Genomic DNA, 22,305 nt, shown 5'->3' with positions numbered 1-22,305 from the left:
TATATAGAAAACTATGTTAATTTTATATTTGATACAGACATATTACCACAAGTTTAAAATGAACTACCTTGAATTAATGTATAATATTTTTTTAATTATTAATTTATATTAAAATTAGGTTTATTTTATATTTGATACAGACATATTACCACAAGTAATTAAGGTGTAGCCTATTCAAATTTATTGAATTTAAATTTATTTTAAAAATGTATTGTATCATATTAAAACGTCACTATTGTCTCGTTTCACAATTATGAAGGACCACAAAGCATATTATAGTCAACAGAAATCAACACTTTCTTTTATTTCACCGCAGAAGCTTTCCCATGTTAGTTGAGGGGTATCCGAAGACATGCACCTGCCCGAATTGTGAGATAAATGGAAATGTTTTAATACACTACAAGTCTAAGCCTTGTAAGCTAATATGCTTGTAGTATTAAAGCAGTATGACGATCATCACACTATGAATTCATCACTCAAGCTCTTCTTTCCCTCACCTTTGTGCTCCACCCAACCCCATCCTGTACATTGCTTTAAACTTGATATGTTGGAGGTGAACAGAGAGATGCGCCCATAAGAACAGATATTCAACAAAAGGCCAGCTCATCTGAGGCTGATACTACAATGCGAAACAAAAAATCCCACACCAGAAGCCTATTTTGAATAAAGAGCAGCTAAAAAATTAGTACAGCCTGGCCCACATACAGTACTATACAGTAAAGTCAGCTTCTGAAGCACATCAGTATAGGTTTTGGGTTGCAGAGGAGACTGGTATTGAAATTTCATTTCACCTCACAGTGCTGCCATTAATTGCTTGAGGAGACACACAGAGGTTTCTCTTACAAACTGGTTACACATCTTATACCCCTATCCTCTCCATTTTTTATGATGAAGTTTAAGCAGGGTAAACTGCTGGACACGTCTCTTTTTTCTTTAGAAATATTTGCCCCATTCTGTGTACTGTACACCATTACATACTAATTTACTGTATGTCTACGCACCTCTTGTGAAGTTGCTTTAAGATATCCGTATGAATTTCCTAAACCGATAAGCTACACTGTAACAGAATATACAGAGTCTGGAAATAGTTCATATTACTCAAGGTCAAGGATTATTTTAATTGCAGTTAAGGTCAACTAGCCAATGTAACATTTTCTGATATCTGCAATTCAATTCATAAACGTTTATATATACAAAAAAATACTATATTGTTTATTTGATGTTTGTGATGACAGAGATTAGGGAAATTACAATAAACCATCAGAAATTCAAAGTGCAGAGTGAGCCGGTGATTAATCTAGATTTCGCCTTTTTTCATTTCAGTAAGCGGTTTACGTGAACATTAATCATGTTTCACACATTCATCTGTTTGATCCGTTGGCTGCGGGTGCTGTTCTTCGCTGTGATTAACCAGAGTAAAAAAAAACTGGCCTAGATTTCCTTATGACCTGAAATCTACTACCGGATGACTCATAATTTAAGAGATATATTTCTGTAACTGATAAGGTCAGTCTTCATTATGTATAGCTGAGTTAGGATTGGAGGCAATAATGTATTTGCAAACTAAGGTCACAAACAGTTTTGTAATAGCTTTAAGAAACGCGTGCAATATCCACTTGAGGCTGTATGCCTAACTTGGTTCTGTTGCACTAATGGTTCATAGAATACTGGTTTACAAACAGCATAGGCTAGTCCTTTAAAGGGATACTCCACCAAAAAATGAAAAATTCTGTCATCATTTACTAACCCTCATTTACATTTACATTTAATCATATAGCAGACGCTTTTATCCAAAGCGACTTATAAATTAGCAGAGCAATATAAGCAATTCAATTTACAATAGGACAATATGCAAGTGCTGTGACCCTTCCTAGTTTAGTCTAAGTGTATGTATTTTTTTTTTTTAAATAGATATAGAATTGAAGAGAAAAAAGAAAATGTAGTTCCAAACATGTATGATAATAGTTCTTGATAAACTTGGTTTCTTCTGCATAACTCAAATTGATACCGAATATATAATAAGGTGAATAAATTGTGTAAATGAACTGAATTCAAAGATTTTCCATACTTTTTTGTACATTTTTGCTCAATTATTTTTTCATTTTATCATCTTATAGTGGTGAAATCAATTAATCTCAGTACATTTTAATACATCAAATACTAATAACTGTAATAGAATGTAAATTGTTTCGTGGGCATCAACTGATGACAATGTCTTATAATACAAGATTTTTCCTGGGTCAAAAATGGTCATGTGTGGTGGCGAACGAACATGGTCATCCACATACGGAGTACAAAGTAAACTACCCATGTAAACTGCGAGCCCAGTACTGACAAAAATAAATGCAAAGAAATAGTTTGTAATATTAACATATCTTTTTTTTTTTCATGAAATAAAAAATAATTACTGTCTGTCATAAGACAAAGTGCTTGAAACTATTTTATATTTAAAAAGTCACTAGTTGCGTTTACATGGACCCAAATAGACTAGCACAGTCGGAATAAAAAAGTCACATGCAACCATGAACGTCAATCGGAATGAATTGGCCAAATCCGATAAAAATTTCATTCGGATAGTAAGGGGTGGTTTAAACATTTTCTAATACGATCGAGAGGACAAGTAAACACTTGATAGAATTGAAAACCTAATTGGCTGTGCAAGCGCAATGACATGACACAAGCTGCTGTCCTTTACTATCTAAATGTGTGTGGAACAACATAAGCTTACCTCTACAAACACTGCACAAAATATATAACTAAGACATTTTAATAGTGTTTATATGGTACTTTTAACTACAGTCATACCAGGCAATAATAGACCAGATTTTGCTATTACAGAAAGCTCTAAGAAAAGACTGGCCTTTAGAATTCACTCATCTAAAAATCATCACATTTTATTGTATAAATTACTAATGTATTGAGTTACATCCCTCAAACCAAAGAAGAAATATGCCAACACTGTGCTTATGCAATGCTATGCGTTTCCATAAGGTATGACTAAGGACCAGTCACATCACAAAGATAGATAACCTTGCTCCATATAGGCTGATCTCCTATGCAAGAATATTGCACAAAAAACAAAAAAAAGTTCTTCATAAAATAGACATTTACAACAGTACACCTAACCATGTCATAAAGTAATTGACCTGCAACTTGTGCCAAGTACATGTGCTTTACGGTAGTGACTACACTTGGTGCCTGAGGGGTATAAATCCCATTCAATTTTAATTGTTTGTTGATTAAACACGATGCTGTCGATGAGATGAGATGAGATAGCATTCTCTTCCCTGCCATTGTATGCAGATGTGTGACAGGGTTTCATCTGCCTAGAAGTCGATCCCATGCCCCGGCTTATGTGTCTCATCACGGCTGTGAGTATCTCTTTCTTTTATCTGTCACTTTGAGTTGAAGAACGACTGGATATCATTAAGCACTGCGGCTACACTTGCTTCCTTGCGGTCTTGACACACTTTCTCTGGCTTTACTGCATCAATGAAATCAGAGTGTGACATCTTAAAACACATATAAAAATCCTTTCTTTTTTTTCCCGCTTTGCCGCACAGGGTTGAAAATTATTCAAAGCTGAAGTAAAAGAAGACCTCTTTAAGTTTACCCCAAAGTGACCTGTCTGAAAAGAAGATCCCAGTTCTCATTGCATTTGCATTGCACCTGGACATAATAATATATTGATTATCATTTTAAAATGTTAGCAATAATTAGCAAATTACTTTTAGAAATTCTTTACAATATGAAAACACTCTATGCCTGTGAATAATTTGTCTACGTCTGAAATTCCTGCATTCGAGTTTGTTGATAAATCTTAGGAGAACAGTGTTTGAAAAGAAACGTGGCATCTAAACAGCAATATAATTCAGGTGCAGTCAGTGTGGCAAAGTTGAGCAAAAACGGACATGGTATATGTGTAAAAATACAAAAATAAAAAATAAAACAAAAATTAAAAATTAAGATTTCTAAATGTTTCTACAGGCTTGATCTAGGGTAGATTTAACACTAGTTTGTCTAGTGTGCCCATTTCATCTTGCATCTTAAAAAAAAACAAAAAAACTTGTGAGCCTTCTTAACATACAATCCAGGAAATCCGCCCATTACTATCACAATCTACAAGTTGCACAGAAAACCATTTGTAAAACAGTGCTTGAGTCTGGTAGTACTTCATATACCATTTTCAACAGACACGTTTCAAGTGTTGTCAGAATATATTAGATTAACTTTTTGTGCTTAGTTGAACTCGCTCTCTATTCATACAGGAAATTGTTGCTTCAATAAAAGCTATCTATTTCCATTAAAAAGTAGGCAGTCAAATTTCAGGTAATACACAATGTAATTGACAGCTACAATAACAAGAATTATTTCAGACCTAAGGGCAGTGTTGTGGCTGATGCCTATATGTTAAAAATACAAGTAGGCTAATTTTGTGGCGAGCAGAGGTAAGCAGAGTGGACACCTGTAAATGCGACTGGAACAAAGCATTTTGTTCAAGGAGAGATGCAATAAACATGGGGAACACATTGAGTATGTGCATGATTTTTATCACTGCAGGTGCACTTTATAAAAACGATGTCATAACAATTTTCTCTAGAAATGCTGCCTATGTCGAGTTTTTACAAACCATAATTTAGTGCAGTGCTTCACCCTAAAATAATATGGAGCTATTCAATTAAATTTAAAATTAAATACAAAATTATTACATGAATTAAGGACAGGATGTGCTTTAAAATGTATGTAGATTATATGTATATAAAAAATAAACTTTTAAGAAATGTTTCTTCAGATTTGTACAGTTATGGGTTTAAAATGTTACATTTAACTATTTCAATTAAGTAGACCTGGGGAGGTGACTTCATTATTTAAAGAGCAATTATATATGACATATTTACATCATACATACTGTAAATGTGCATACATGTTTGGCATGCGTTATGCATATTTATACAGGGACAATGGGAATGAGAAAGTATCATTTTTTCTATAGACTTATAGGTCATGTGCACCCTTCACTCTCAAAGAGGATGAGTTAATTCTTAACACATTTTTTCTGTTAAGACTATTTTAACAAGTTTTGGTCATTTTGAAAAAAAAAAGCAGCAGTGTGTCCAACACAATATATGTTTATAATCATCCAATCACATCGCTGCCTTGTGAGGCGTTATTCTTCTCACAAGCAAGCTTCCTCTCGCTGAAACTTTTCATCATTGGTGGTTATCTTTGTGGAGGTAAGAAAAATGTCTGTATTTGGCATAAGAGGATTTCAAAATGTCTGTTGTAATAATTTGAAGGGCATTTAATACATATGTATGCAGTAGCCGGAAAACTGCTTCACGAATGGTGGCTATAATGAATATAAAAGGCTAGCTAACATTAGCCAGCTATATTAGTCATGTGTATAAATAACAAATGTGTCTTTATTTGCACTCTTGCAGCTTTGAATGCAAGATGCCCCTGATACGCAAGAGGCTTCATCTCACCAACCCTCACCATCACTTGTATGCTCTGCACTTGAACAAATGTGTAAATAAAAAAGATTAATGCTTAACTTTATTAACTCTTCAAGAACTTTTCACACAAGCAAAATTGTTAATGTTTAAAGTACTATATTTTGTTTGTTGACTATTTTTTATGTAAATGAAGCCGGATTAATAAATTCTATATAAACTACATGCGAGTTTGTTGTTTTTACTGCATAGAAGTTTTGTTCAATTGGATCAAAAATAACACATATGGCAAATAACTATAACACATTAATATGTAAAAAAAAAAGAAAGAAAAAAAATGACCAGTTTCTGTGTTAAGAGGAATAACATTGGTTAAGTCTTAAGTAACACAAAATATGTTGTCATTATCTAGACACAAAGGTGTGTAAAGAAACAACAATTTTATGAGAGTGTTGGGTCCAGACTCTTTTCTTCTGATTTTAATCAATACCCTGACAGTGTGGCTTTTGTGCTCTGTCATCTATTCAAATGTGTCCCACACTTCCTGCATAAAACTGTTGAGAGTTTCATGAAAACAAATGACGGGGAAAAAACTGCCACTGCGCACTAAAGTCTGCCATACTGTGAATGAGAATAATATATGAATAAAGGTCTCGTGGACTTTCTGGATGGTAAAAAAAAGAAAAGAAATGAAAAGCTTACCGTAACCTAACAACTAATACAATGCACAGTATTTATTAGTGTAAAACTGATGAAGTCTTTAACCGATCGTTACAGACAGTCAAGATGCACTGCATTCAATAGAAAGGGCCTGTGTGGATTTTCTGAAAGCTGAGCTCAATGCATCCATAGAGGAATACACAGAGAGAAAGAAAGGATTACCTCAAGAGGAGACAGAAGAGAACAAACACAGGATTTTAGGTGGTCTTCTAACAAGAATGCCACAGTGAAAAGCCAGGGGCTGAAAATAGCATGTTAACAGCTCATGTCAGTCAGTTGTTGACAAGAGGCCTGCAATCTCTCAGTGTAGTGCCTATCAATATTCTAAACACAGCTCCTTCAGTAGAGCAGCTCAAGACAAGACCCTAACATATGTACAAGAGTCCCCTCTCCACAATAAGTAGACCACCGGCTGTCTACTTCTGAGTGCTTGGCCTTTAAAACTTTGAAGAAGTTAAGGGACTTCAGTCTACTAGTCAAGATGCAAACAAGTTTGCCCCGACAAGAACACCACATTATGAGGAAACTTGCAGGCAAAAACGACCCAGACAAAGTTGCTTGTAAATTACAATCATAATCGTACAGGCTATAAAACTTCTTGGAAAATCCAATGCTTTGTTTCTAGTTTTAGACATATTTTGCAGTGGCAACAGAAGTTGTGTGGTGACAATTACTACTAGCATCTTTGAATACGGTCTGCACATTTTATGACCAGAGACAGAGAGAGCCAAAGTATCTTATTTTACTTCAACCTGAGTCACTGCGCTCCTTAATGTCAGACCAATAGAGGACGGCATTTATGTCTCAGCAGGCAAATCTTTATCTCTATTAACACAGCTGCAATTTTTTGTCCATTTTGACCGAGCGCTGAGAATGTCTGTTGTAGCCCTGCGTCTTGGTAGTCAGTTTACTTTTTGACATTTAGCCTAAATGAAAATCTGCATCAAATGTTAAAGCTGTTTCCCTGGTTACACTCGAGGCATTTAGATGTTTTTGCTTTAAAATAGTCATGCTAAGATAAGATTTGTTGAATGTCATGTTGACTGTGACTGACGTAAGCACAAGGTGTAATTTTTATGTCAATGGGGTCTGATCAGGATTTACCACTTGTCATCAACCAAAACGGAGCATGTATCTTTAAAATGACAATGCTCATTACCTTGTTCAAACAAAGAATAAGTTGCTGCATTTTCTACAAGGAACTTGTTATTTAGAGCTGGTTGTCTCTTCAGCTTTGAGTGATGAGAAACTCTCCAACATTTCATTATCTCTGACAGGGTATATCCAATATCTACCAACCTATTTAGGTGATATCATCTCTACTACTGTCTTCTACACCACAATTATCTCAAAGAAGATGGAGGGCTGTCTTCAATGAAAACTGAGTCTAATTGTAAAAGCACACGTCATGTCAAGAAACCTTCGCTTGCAAATTTCTTTCTCTACTTAATTCCACAAACAACACGAGACACACCATTTTATTGACTTCATTTTATCTATCTCAAGCAAAGTTCAGGATATGGATGATTAATCGTTAAAATATACCTCTTAAATCCGACGCGGGGGGGGGGGGGGGGGGGGGGTCTACCACATTACATAAAGTTCCCCTGTAGTCAATAATTATATTCCTTAAAACTCATTTTTAATCAACAAAATTACATTTACATTTAAAATTACATTTATTTTTTATTCATGCCTTAAAATACCTTAAATGCAACTACATCAAATACACCTTGCTTCATTTAATATGCGTGGATCCATGAATAATTAGCCCCACCTCCACTCACTCACGCCAGCTCACAGATTCACTCGGCCAACGCTAAAGGTAAATGCTGCACAGTGCAGTGGTATCGCTCTTTACAATACAGACACACAACGGTAATTAATATGATTAGCCTTTTGCTTGACTATGTTATCAAGCAGCTAATAATGTGTTGCTAATGTTACACAGACCCGTTCGCATCTCAGAGTCAGGCAGCTGCGTTCTAACAATCATCAGGAACACTTTGAACAACTCAGAACGTCAGTAGAGAAAGGCATATAATTCATCATAACATCGTAATATCATACACCTGCTATACTAATCCGATCATGACGCAGTGTTTTCCAACGTTATTTGAAAGTTCAACCAATAAAAACTGGATTTTGGGTGTGGTGGATGGGTATAGTGGGTAGGGATGATGTGACATGCTGTGACATGGAGTGACACGACATACTGCTTGGCTAAAGCTATAGGACTTCCGCGATCCGATCACGTTGCGATTATAACGCAGGGTTTTCCAACGTAATTTGAAAATTCAACTAATAAAAACTAGATCTCGGGTGTTGTGGGTGAATATAGTCGTATTAGGGACTATGTGCAGAGACCAATCGGACACTGTTTTACAGCTGGAGCACACTTGGATTGGTTAGATCGCTCAGATTGACAGGTTTTGATTTACAGCTTGGTCATATATCATAATTCATATACAGGTGGGTCATGCGCCATAGAATATTTGACCAACCAGGATCTTATTACTTGCTGACTTTTCTATTTTCTACTTTTATTGTGGCATTTACACAAGTAAGTATTTCTCATGTTCAGTAAAATCACTTGTTTGGAGGGTTTTTTGGACCCTTGGTTAATTATGTTTAAAAATAAACGGCTATCCTACCTAATCCATTGCATGTAGGGGTGCTCCGATTGATCGGCTTCAGAACGCTATCGGCCGATAATCGCTTTGGGAAGTTTGATCGGCGGCCTCGATCTCAGAAAACCGATCTCATGCTGATGACATGCAGCAGTGCCGTCTCAATCTCTATCCGGCACGGGTAAAATAATTATAATGCTAAAGGTGAGGTACAATTCATAATTCTTTATTAAATAGCTTACAAAGTAATTTGAAAACTTTCTGCGAGACGTAATTTCGCAAACAGCGTGAGTGAATCACCGCACACTATCTGTCTTTCCCTCTCAAAATGCACAAATGGCTTCACATCACCACATCGCATCTGCACTAAGAGCTTGCACAGTTGACACAGGAATTGTCACTTGCACAATCGAGGCAGTGTCACAACGTCACTAAAGTTTATAATTTACATTTCTTTTTAAGTCTTGCCAGTTTAAACCACACAGCACACGCACGCTTTCTGAGAGACGGTGCGCTCATGCACACACATAAGGCCGCCTCAGAAACAGCTTGCGAGTACCAAATTGGGCTTAAATGGTCAAATGCACACAAATGTATGAAAAAAATTGACGAGTAAGCACGTAAACAGTCGGTTTTGTCTTAACAGTATATTGGATCCATGCAGCTCTTAAAGTGACAGCAGCCTAATAATCCTGCTGCTGTCTCTGATTCTTTTCATTGTCTTTTGTTGTTTGATTAACATTAATGACACTCTTGAATGACTAATTGTTATAACCTTAATTGTAAGGATTAAGCTGCATTTAATTTATTCAGGGAAGACCATCCAGTTTATTTTACATTTGATTTCTGTTCTGAAACAGATGACTGTTTACTTGTCTATTTTGTGAATTCAATTCAGAGTTTGAAATCAGGCTTGTGATGTGTATAAGCTATTGTGCAACAATTCCCCCATTGTAAAAACAAAAAAATGCACTGCATGATCAAACATTGAGGTGAGATAATTATATAATTTTTGAAAAATGTCTAAAAAATGACCTCCCCTCAAATAAAAAAAAATCCCCCCACAAGTCACCTAAGGGGGAATTCCTCCCATTTTCAGAAATGCCTGATTGGAGCATCCCTATAAATAATTCTACATAATAAAAAGAAGTCTTCAAATAGGTCGGTATCGATGATCGTATCGGCAGACACTGCTTCCTGTGATCGACGATCGGCTAAAAAAATCCTGATCGGAGCACCCTTAATTGCATGGCTTGAAGACATTAATATATTTAGAATATGCAACAATGGTGAGCTTGCTGTTTTGCGCATGAGCCTCAAACCTTAATGCTGACCTTGCTTAATTAAGATTTATCGATTAAATTATTAACGACAATTAATCAAACGCCGATTAATGCGATAAAATAAGGGAGGTTATCATATCCCTAGTTAAGGATCAAGCTCATCTAAATTGATCCAACAATGTATGTGATACCCAGTATAAAAAAAACTGAACACTTATCTGCTGAGTACAGCTTATGTAGTTTGAGTAAACTACTTGAAAATGCAAATGAATAGATCATAGAATATTTTAAGCTATTCAATAATGGGCAAAGGCAACTAGGTGAGTGACTGAATAACACTTAACACTGTCTGACACTGAGCCTAATGCAAAAAGTGGGAAAACTTTAAATGGAGAACTGCCATGTAATATTTCATCTGAAATCTAATTGCTATCGTTTTAAAATGTTGTAGATCAATATTTAACCCAGTAAGATAACTGCAGTCGTAAGTCTGCAGACTTTTTAAAGAAAGTGAGTCAAACACAAAATCTTTAGGTGAAACAGTGAGTTTATATTTAAGATTTAAAGAAAGGATAAGAATATACACACAAAGTAAAAGGTGATAACTTTTCCATTTTAAAATAGCAGCATAATTTAATTAGCTATGAGTAAGCCATATGCAAATAAGAGTTTGGGAAAAGAGTTTAAAATCATTCTTATTTTTGCAGTTTTGTTCAGTGACACTTTAGGGCTGAAACTATTAGTCAACATTATCGACAATGTAAAAAATAAAAGTTTGCTTTATTATGTTTTATAATCATTTTGCTTTAAAATAATCTTTTGATCACATATGTATTTAAGGGCCTGCAATAATGTGGCTTGATCAGTGGGGCATTGTAGTGCAAAACTGTAATGCAACTCTCCTGGATGCAATCAGATAGAAGAAGACATGGAGTGTGGGAAAGTTTAACATAACTACAAAAAAATACAAATTACTGTCATATGCAGGGTTGCCAACTATCACGCATTCAGACTCATGCAATTGACACTTATTTCATGCCACATGTCCATTTTCTCACGCAGTGAAGATGAAGAATACATTGCAAAGCAAAGACGACACTGACTATGCGCCGACAGACAAGACATAGCAGGTTACTTTAGATACGAAACAACATAGTCTCAGCTTTTAAATGTGGTAATTTTACTACGAAATTGTGGAAATAAATTTGTCCCGCCACGTAAAAGAGCGCCAAAACCACATTTATTATAGTGCCTCAGTTAAAGCAGCACATGAACCGATCATCTCTTCCTCACCTCTTCCTAACATGTACAGTACCAGATATATTAATTGATATTGAATCAAATAGCCTATATCAGATCTATATTGCAAACTTATGAATAGAAATTGAATTGTGAAATTTATGTCAGTGCCCTGCCCTAAAAAAAAACACAGTACCAGTCATTAAACTGGCCTATTGATGACTTCTGAGAAGGACAGAAAACCTGAAGAAGATTGCTCTATTCAGCTGGCTTGAAGTTCATTGAAAAGACATTTTCAAAAAGCTGAAGTGATTTCTTCGTTTTGTTTATAGTTAGAATAGTTTTAAAGGGGTGGTTGATTATGATTTCACTTTTCTAACTTTAGTAAGTGTGTAATGTTGCTGTTCGACCATAAACAACATCTGCAAAGTTATAACTCTCCAAGTTCAAAGCAAAGGGAGATATTTTCTTTTACAAAAAACGCTTTTTAAGGACTACAACAAACAGCCGGTAGGGACTACAATGAGATTCTTCACGGGTTAGTGACATCACAAACCCTAACATTTACATAAACCCCACCCCCGGGAAGGTGATTTATAGATTACCATGACAGACTAGGCTTATCAATTACTAGAAGATAATTAACTCCACACATCAGCAACATAAATTCATCAACTAACCATTCAGAAATGTCCTTTTGCATTCTACATGTTGTCACTTCTTCTTGAGACTCTCCATCATTGTCTGACTCCAGTTTGAACATAACATTTTGAAATTATTGCAATTGAAATTATTGCAATTCCTTGTATGTGGATGTGTCCAAAAAGTCCATGGCACGTCTGCAGCTAGTGCAGAATGCAGTGGCCAGATTGTTGAGTGGAACCAGAAAATATTCCAGTAGCTCTCCAGTACAGGTCTCTTTGCACTGGCTCCCTGTGGAGTTTAGGGTGCAATATAAGGTCCTTTTAATGGTTTTTAAAGGTTTACACGGACAAGCCCCTGTTTATATCTCTGAGCTATTACAGCATCACTGCACCACCAGACCATTAAGATCATCGCAAAGCTTATTGTTAAAGGTTCCGAAATCTCGCCTGAAAACAAAGGGAGATCGAGCCTTCTCGGCGGCGGCACCGAGGCTTTGGAATGGTCTCCCTGTTTACATCAAGTCCTGCGATTCCATTGAAGGTTTTAAGTCTATGTTGAAGACATACTTATTTTCTGTTGCTTTTAACTGTTCTTAGTTATATGTGGTACTGAATGATTTGTCTATTGATGTTTGTTTTAATGCTACTGAAATGTGGAATCTGTAAAGCACTTTGGTCAACTCGTGTTGTTTTTAAATGTGCTGTAGAAATAAATTTTTGATTGATTGATTGATTGATTGATTGATTGATTGATTGATTGAAATTTTCAGTGTGTGTCTGTGTGAGGTAAAAGGACACAAGCTGTTGAAGCTCCGCCCTAAGCTCATTTGCATTTAAACGGACAGACACAAAAACGGTGCGTTTTTGCTCACCCTCAAAAAGTGACAATTTTAACATGCTATATAAAAATATCTGTGGGGTATTTTGAGCTAAAACTTCACATACACACTCTGGGGACATCAAAGACTTAGGGCGCTTTCACACTGGCAGTTTAGTTTGGAACGGGGCACGGTTCGCATGAAAAATCGCTAATGTGAACGCTGTCATGCGGACCCGGGTGCACACTGGGGTACCGAACCCGAGACTTCCTGGAGGAGATGGTCTGAGTTCGGTTGCTCCCGAACCGTGCCGCGGTTCGCGTGAATGTGAAAGCATCACGGACTCGGGTGTGCACTTGTTCAGGAAGTAAAGTGACCTGTGCATGCGTTTTAGCTGATTATGATGTATTTAGTTAAATAAAACACATGTAAGGGATATAGTGTTGATGATTTACCTTGGATACGAGCGAGAGTGAGCCTGCAGTGTATTCCGGCATAGTGCGTGGAATCAGGGCAACAAATTAATGGAAATCCACTGTCTCCTCAAAAGAGTCCGTTTGCAAGCAGCAGAAAACCACCTTATGCGTCTCACACACACACAGCAAACCTGTGTTGTTCACTCAGCTGTGCATAATAGCACCAAATGAATAAAAAAACACAATATATTGACTTGTGTTCTGTTTTCTATCATGCGCCGTGCACGTTTGCGATGACGTAAGATGCACGCAAACGCACCAGGGTTCGGTAGAATCAAGTTCAGTGTGAAACCAGACCAACGCTGCGGGGGGTATAACTAATGAGCTAATAACTAATAACTAATGAGCTACTTATTGTTTTATATCTATTTTTCAGTTCGTCACATGCAGGGCTCTGTAGTATAGCATTTCACATGCGCAGGTGATTCAAACTTTACTAAATTTACTACATTTCTATTGCTTTCCATGTTTTCAAGGAATTTGTATTTTCTATTTTAATACACTTTTAAAATCTGAATCAAATTAATGAGCTGTGCCACACCCCAAAACTACACACTATAATGATAACCTTGCTTAATCGACTATAAGTTTTATCAACTGAACTATTATTGACATTTAATCGATCCTCGATGAATTGCTAGTATCCCTAGTTCTAATAATTGTTGGATTAATTGATTACCAAAATAATCGTTAGTTGCAGCCCTAGAGACACTAGTTGATGAGAAATTACACACTTCACCTTTAGTCAAGTTTCTTGGCTGCAAAATTGCGTGTGTAATATCATTACTATCATCAGATAAACGCATTAAGTCTCTCTCTACTGGGACTACTAGCCTAACCAAAAATTTACCATTTTCACAGACTGCGATGATGCATTTACTGTAATTAAAATAAAAGATCTAGCAACGTTTTCACACTGAAAACAAAACGATTGATTGCCTTCAGCTAATTCACGCCTGCACGATAGGTGGCGCTGTTCAAGAATACATTTGTTCCTCGTGTATGTATCTCGTAGATTTTCCCATTTGGCTTTAACCTCCGCTGCACATCACAACAGCAGATTAAGATAAATAAAGTTTGGTACAACACAGAAACCACTGAGTGCGTGTAATAACTTACGACTGCAATCTGCAATCTAAAGTGGATTTGATTAAATAATGGACAGACTACATCACACAATGCTTCATGGGATTGTAGTAATTTCTATCACTTAAAGGTGCTCTAAGCGATGTTGGGTGAAGTCACTTCTTGTTGATGTTCAAAGTATTGTCAAACAAAACGGAGGCTAGCTTGACCCTCCCTCCTCCTCATCCCGTCCCCTCCCCCTCCTTTCCGTGCTTCCTGAAACAGTCATGAACCATTTAAAAAAAAAAAAAACACACTGGATTTACCCACCTGTCCAGCAAAAACAGAGCAACCTGAATGTCGGATTGGAAGCCCTTCTGCCGGCGGAGTTCTCGCCACCTTTTGAACGTTTTTCCGATGTAAATTCGGGACTTCACGCGTTCCTTCTTCTTTTCCCTATTCTTTGTTATTTGTTCATTGGAACGTCGTCTCTTTGGTCGTGTGTCGGCCATATCAAAATTCTCAAGAATATAACATTTTAACGTTAGTCGTTGTCTAGGACATCTCTCCTCTAGCTAACTTCCCTCTTCATGCTTCTCTCTCCTCCACTCCCCACACCCCCCTTCATTTGCAGGCGCACTAACCCCCACCCCCAAATCCACCCCCAAATCATTCTTGTCGGTTATTGGCTGGAACACGGTTTGTTATGTTTCATGGTCCAGGCTGGGCTAGTTTGTTTTTCTTGCTGTTTGTGGAGCCTGGCCTGTCTACAGAGACCGCGGTTTTTTTTTTTACAGTGTGTTCAGGGGACAGGTAGCTAGCGGATAGTGAGGAGATGTTTGCTGTATGTGACAAAAAATGTTTTGGCCTAACAGACGCGTGACATCGCTTAGGCCGTGTGTCCACCAAAGCGTTTTTAGCCAGCTGAAAACGCTAGGCGCTCTGCTGAAAACGCCTAGCTGTGGGCGCTTGAGAGCGTTTTGCCAGCATTGCGTTTTTTTCAGTTGAGACACTTTGCTTGTTATGATACGGAATATCCGCGAAAGTGTTACTAGTATCTCATTTCACACATATTTTGTTTCTGTGTTGATTCTATATTAAAATGTCAATACAATGTAATGTATTTTCTCTGGCTCTTGTTTTAAATGATTTTGTTCCGTTATTATGCTTCTTGTTGTCATCTGTTGACGTACTTGTACAAGCAGAATGTGGCAGACGCGGTTGGTCGGTGTGGTATTAGTCCCACTCCCGCCCCTCCTCCACTGTGATTGGACGGTTGGGTAAAAAGTGACAGTGATGAGCGCTGCGTTTTACCAAAAGTTGAACATTCTTCAACTCTCGGCGACCTGTAAAAAACACCGAACGCTCAGCGCCTCGTTACGCTAATGGCGTTTTAAAAATGCGCCGCTCCCATTGAAAACAATTGAAAAAACACGCCAGCCGCGTAAAAAAACGCTTTGGTGGACACACGGCCTTAGAGCACCTTTAAAGGCCTATTTATACTTCTGTGTCGAACTGCCGCCGTAGCTACGTCGTAGGCTGTGTGTAGCGCACGTACCCTTCGGCGTACCCTGACCTGCACCTCTCCAAAAATGTAACAACGCGTCAATTCTACGCGGACGCAAGCGCTGTGATTGGTCTGCCAGAACCCCTCCCTCGGGGTTTCACATCCCTAGGTGCGCGTCAACGCGGACAACGACGCAGAAGTATAAATTAAAACCAACACGGTGTGTTCACACGGGGCGTCAGTGTCAACGCTTCCCATTGACTTTGAATGGGTGACGTCAAGTGTTGCCGAAAAGAATTGTGGATCCGTCGGCGGCGCTTCACTGGCGTTGCTCGCGGCAGAAGTTGAGAATTTTTCAACTTCTGCCGCGAGCAACGCCAGTGAAGCGCCGCAGACGGAAGCGTCAGCCAATCAGGATCGCTCTATGCAAATAGCCAGGCGGCAGCCAATCACGTTCATCCTGTTCAAGAGCAGCAAACTGAGGATAAATTTGAGTTCCTGTCTAATTTCATTGGCTGTGACGCTGCTATGACCATGGCGTCAGTGCCAAACTTCAGCCACGCCTTCCGTCAACGCTTGCTGACGCCCCGTGTGAACACACCGACACGTTGCCTACGGCGTATAGGCTCCTGCGTAGGTCCGACGCATAAGTATAAATTGGCCTTTAAAGGAGAAGTTCACTTTTAAAATGAAAATTCTGTCATCATATACTCACCCTCATGTTGTTTCAAACCTGTATGAATTTCTTTCTTCTGCTGAACAGAAAGGAAGATATTTAGAAGATTATCAGTAACCAGACAGTTTTTGGGTCCCATTGACTTCCATAGTATATTTTTTTCCTACTATGGAAGTCAATGGGACCCAAAAACTGTCTGGTTACTGATAATCTTCTAAATATCTTCTTTTCTGCTCAGCAGATGAAAGAAATTCATACAGGTTTGAAACAACATGAGGGTGAGTATATGATGACAGAATTTTCATTTTAAAAGTGAACTTCTCCTTTAAGCCTACACATGCTGAGTCCCAATTCGCATACTATCCGTCCTAAATAGTATGCGAAACTAGAATTAGTACGTCCCAAATCGTAGCATGTTGAAATGAGTATTCCAAAGATACCCGGATGGTCTACTATTTCCGGTTAGAATTCGAAGTGCAGATCAATGCACACTCTAACGGCTAATATTGCCCACAGCCCATTGCGTGCGGGAGGGAGGAGCTTTGCGGTGATGATGGTGATGTAAACCTGGCAGTCGGATGCAGCAACGGAGATGCGCCCTCAGTTTTTAAGTGTAAGAATTCAAATGTTTAACCCTAATTAAAGTTATATTTTATTGTCTCGTAATATTTATGGGTTTATGTTGTGCCAAAAAAGTACCGTGTTTATCTTGTAGGGTCCGATGAAGATACCGAGCGCCTCATTGCAGGCTACAAAACAATAAATAAAAAGGCTCTAGTACAGTGTCATGCAAGTGTCTTTTTTTATGTATTTCTTTTGATGTTTCTGTCTGACTTATTTGTAGTAATACTGTGGCTGTAAGTTACATATGTTAACTTTATCAGTCCAACCAAAGAAACATGGTTACTACACTTTTACTATAGTAAAAGCATGGTTCATTTTCATCGGGGTATTTTTAAGTAGGCTATTATACATAAGTATAAGATTAAGTATAAAATACGTTAAACAATATTTACACTATAAACTTTAAATAATTTAACTCAGAAAATAAGTAGCGCTAGCTTTTGTTACACACATTTGCACATGAACGTCAGAACCAGCCGCCTCACAAACGACCTGCGTTTGGTTGATCTACGACGACGTCCTGCTTCACTCCTCAATTTGGTAAACACATTGTAAATGTATTGTGGAAAAAAAAGATGGGAATAGTAAGTAAAATTATATTGGATATATAAGAATGAATAAAATGTTAAATGTTTTGTTAACAGTCGCGGTGTGCGTAACTAGGCAACCACGCTCAAGTTCACGTTGCATGATGTCATCGAAGTATGTCCCAGAACGTGCATACTTTTTTGCTACACACTCAAAAGTATGTACTTTTTCATCACAAAAAAAGTACATACTTTTAGGTCGTAGTATAAGTAGGCGAATTGGGACTCAGTGACAGTCTTGTGCCTTTGTCTGATTTTCAAATTCTTTTCTTCAAATCAAAGTTTGTAGTGTTCCGATTCCCCTCGTAGTTGATTGGTTTGGTTCATGGCTTATAACTAAGATTTTTTTGAAATCCCTATGGAGAAAATACTTTCGGAATCAAGTAACGTTATCAAAGCCGCAGAAGAAGTGGGCGTGTTGCATTAGCAGGTGGCTAATGGTTGATCGACCTAAAACTTTATATTAAATTTAATTATTAATTTTCTATCAATTCAATATCATGATAACACCTACCCCGATAAAAAGCATTCTCACGGAAACAAAGCGCACGATGCATACACAACAGAAGAGTTACCAAAACAATGCATATAGGCCTACCGTTACTTCTCTCCCCCACAGCCCAAGCCTAGTCCTGTCAGAAATGAAATATGGCGCTACCCTGACTAAAGTCTATAGGTAATATTAATATCGAATATATAAGTTCGCTTTAACAACTCAAACAGGAAAAAACAAAATCCAAAATCTTATTATAACTTTTGGGGTTTTCTCTTACCTGGCTTTTGACCAACAGGTCTAGCAGTAGCAGCTCCTAGAAGCTCTTCACTCGACGCAAATTGGCGGCTGCGCAGTGACGTATAAACGCGGGTTCCTCGTAGTTTAGCTTTGATAAAATTGACGTTAAATCTTTGTATTTGGAAAATGTAAAGTTACATTGATTTTATGTTTCTTACGTTGGGCGATTTCCTTCTGTAGTTCTAGATACGAACTTAATTAATTTAACCACCACGCACATTTTACCAGTAAACACGCGCCATGACCTGTTCCAGGACAAAGGTATTAGAGTTTTATGAATGTAACAATAATTGATTTTTAAATACAGTAATGTCTTGTCTTCAGTGATTTTATCACAAACAATGATAGCCTACAGTTAAAAATATCTATCTGATGATTGAATGCTGTCGTATGCAACAACCTGATGAATTTGTTCTAATGTCATAAGCTTCTTTCATAAAGGATGAAAGGATAAAAACAAGGCATTTAAAAAGCAATAAAACAAGACTAGATAGTCACACACATATTTATATTTTAATTATTTGCCTTGATTCTGTCCTGTGAAGATAGTTTTGGGGAAAGTAGCCTAATAAAATAATGATGTAAGAATATTAATATTGGCTGGAATGTACCCAATAATTTGGGGGCATACTGAAATGTAAGAAAAGCAAGCTATTCAAAGACTGTTAATGGTTGTGTAGTCTTAATAACAGCCATCGTAGCATATCGGATAGTATAGAACACAGGCCTGTTTCACAGACAGGGCTTAGATTAAACCAGGATTATGCCTTAGTTCAGTTATGCCATTTAATTGCCTTTTATAAATATGCCTTAGAAAAAAAAAAAAAAACATTAGGCTACTGGTGTAAATCTTGAGACAAAACAATGGCCATGACATATTTTGAGATATATCAATATATCAGATATATCATACAAGTTGTTTTCAGTCAAGACAGCTCAAACATGCATTTTAGTCTGGGACTAGGTTGTCTGTAAAACCGGGGGAAAGTCTTGTGTAACCAGACCAAGATCCGCTAGAGTTCTACTTGTGGACACTTGTTTACTTACTATTTCATGCCCCAAGCATTTAAAGCCACTAATCTACACACTTTAATTTTTCCTAAAGTACTTGCTTCATCAGCTCAGTATTTTGAAAGTACATCTTTGTTTCCAGGTGGACTGAGGAACCCTGACTGCCGGAAATTGATTTATAGCCAGCCAATCAGAATGAAATGGGCAATTTTTGGAGGCTGAGACTAGATAAAACATACTGTAGGTGAGAGATAAAAGGTATGGTATAAAACACTGTTATTTTGTTATCCAATAAGGAAAATGAGAAATGATTTGCTTGTTATGTTTTTGTATGTAAATAGTTGTTTAAAGATCATTTGCATTTACATGCACGTGCGGCTTACCATATTTGTAGACAGTGCTGCTAAATACTCTCATAAACATATAGCTTTTTAAGCACAACAAACACCATGTTTGTTGTAGTACAGGAGCTTGTCCTGATTATATGCGTCATACTCTGATTAGTTCTCCAGTGCGACGGCTCGGCCTCGGACCGACAGCTCTTCAGTATCCCAGGAGAGCCTCACCTAGTTAAGGAGGATTATTAGATTTGTCCTATGAGAGGAACGGAGAGTAGCTGAAGAGAAACACGGCATATGGACATAGACTTGTGTCCTGCCTAATTACAGGCATTATCTCATTTGCTATTGTAAGGTACTGTTGTGCCATCTTCCATTTATTTAATTATGCTTTTCACATATTGGCATGGGGGCCATTTGGACAAAATTTCCACGCGGAGGGGGTTTTACACGGTTTTAAAAAAATCTGTCTTTTCAGGAGTGTGCTGCAATTTGTCAAGCAATTAGCTACACTAATTAAATTTTTGTACCTCTAATCAAACGAATATGCTAAAACATTCTTGCTGCTGCCAGTCCGATGTCTGTTCACATTTAACTTGATGGTTTAAAAGAGGCTCCTACTCTGGCTCCCCTCTCCACTTAATCACCTCATTTGCATTTTATATTGGTAAATCAAATTAAGCACCCGTAGCTTTTAACTTGATTGACTGTGGCCAGGTCCACTCAGATGGGACTTTTTGCAGAAAATTAGACCAATTTTAATGTGTGCAGAGCCTAGTTCCCCGCATTCAGCAAATCACATTCACTCAGCTAATTAAAATGATTTTGCCCCCTTTATGTGTGTACGCTCGCATGTGAGTTTGCCAGGGGTTTTGATAGATTTGCCCACCTGGTGTTGTCCGTATCCTTTTCATGATTTTATAACAGAGAGTTGTCGTTTCATCTCCCAAAGGAAGGGGCCCAGGCATCAAATGCAAAAAATAAATAAATAAATAAATAAGTCGTGGCACTCCACCAGCTTGCTGTGACTGCATTTCTATTATTTTAGGAATCAACAGTGAATGATCTAATCACTATTGGGAATTTTTATTCAGATAGAACATAATGTTGCTTTAGAACATGGATTCAAAGGCACAAACAAAAACTCATGAAGATGTAATACATTTAAAGTTAAATTGAATTAAATCAATACGATTTTTGTTTTTTGCATACAAATAATGCGTATTATTTTCTTGAAATCACAACATTAATAATATAAAAAACATCACATATTTGTACATGGCCACTACAAAAATCATGATGAAGGCTGTAATAAAAGAACAGGGAAAACGAGGAGAAGAGAAAGAGAGAGGGGGGTTGGAAAAATGATGTGTTGAGGGAATAATCCTGGGCAGGCGCAATGGATGCAGCTCTCGAGGACGAGGCCTTGTGCTGCTGCCCGCGTGCTCCCCGTGATGTGACAGTCAGCTTAATTGCAGCTTTTAGGATCATTACTGCTAGAATGTGAATGTCAAAATGGACAAGGCTCTCAGCCCCTTTGACAAACAAGCGCCTTCCATTTTGCAGCTTGAGCAACTAAAGATATGGAATAAGAAAAAACACAGAATTCAATAATGTTTCTAGCCTGAGCAAGCTAAAAAATTATATTTTGTTCATGCACAAAAAACAAACAAAAAAAACATTGATCACACTGATGGAAGTATTCATTTTCATTGGATGGATTAAGACAAAAAAATGTACTAGATGTTTAGGCTAGTCCACAAGCTTTTTGTTTGTATGTTTTTTTTTAATTTTGCTGATGCATGGGATTTATATGTCTGACATTGTTGACTAAAGGGATTTTAAGGTTTTAAGAAGGCTCTTATAAGCTAATTAGTTCATATGTTGTAATATTTGACCTTTATACATTAGTCTACCAGAATTATCTTGAATCACTAATTGATTTATTTTTATATTAATTTAAAAAAAAAAATGTATTTCCTCTTTAATTAACATGGCTCATAAACCACATTTTGTAGCTTTTTATTGCCAACATACTATTACAATAATAGAGGAATCATTTGCTCAGGTAATTATTGCTTTTGAAGTACAAAAGCAGTCCTGTCAAACTAAAGTCTGTGCTATACAAACTATGTATAGCACATATACTGTTGAATAGACGGTATGCAATACATAGGTTGTTTTTCAGATGTAGAATTTTTTTAAAATGTAGAAATTCAGATGAGAAACAAATACGAGTGAGTGATTCTGTGTTTAGCCCATGCTTATCAGAGAACCCACTGCCCTCTACCCATCACATAAACTGAAGAGGGCCGGAATCAGTGTCTCTTGGTAATATGCATAATCGCTGAGGTGCCCATTCAGTGGTTTTCAGTCAAGCTTGTTTTTGTTTTTTTGTATGTTTGCAGAGTGTTTTTGACAGCAACTCATATCGAAACTGC

The 22,305-nt window shown here is 37.3% G+C and overlaps 1 protein-coding gene across 8 annotated transcripts in view; it reads right to left on the bottom strand.

Moving 5' to 3' along the window:
* Positions 1 to 18,738, bottom strand: part of fsta (follistatin a) — a 157,455-nt gene extending 138,717 nt beyond the window's left edge. For 2 of the 8 annotated variants that reach the window (XM_079873193.1, XM_079873194.1), the window contains exon 1: positions 18,496 to 18,566. The gene's annotated coding sequence lies outside the window, so the exon portion shown is untranslated. Of the gene's footprint in view, positions 1 to 18,495; positions 18,604 to 18,673 lie in introns of those variants that run through there. The other 6 variants (XM_079873198.1, XM_079873199.1, XM_079873190.1 and 3 more) reach the window with 5 other exon arrangements.
* Between the last annotated feature and the right edge of the window lie 3,567 nt (positions 18,739 to 22,305).

This window comes from Squalius cephalus (assembly GCF_949319135.1).
Source record: "Squalius cephalus genome assembly, chromosome: 5".
In the NCBI taxonomy this organism is placed as follows: Eukaryota; Metazoa; Chordata; class Actinopteri; order Cypriniformes; family Leuciscidae; genus Squalius; species Squalius cephalus.
This window is presented reverse-complemented; position numbering and strand designations above follow the sequence as displayed.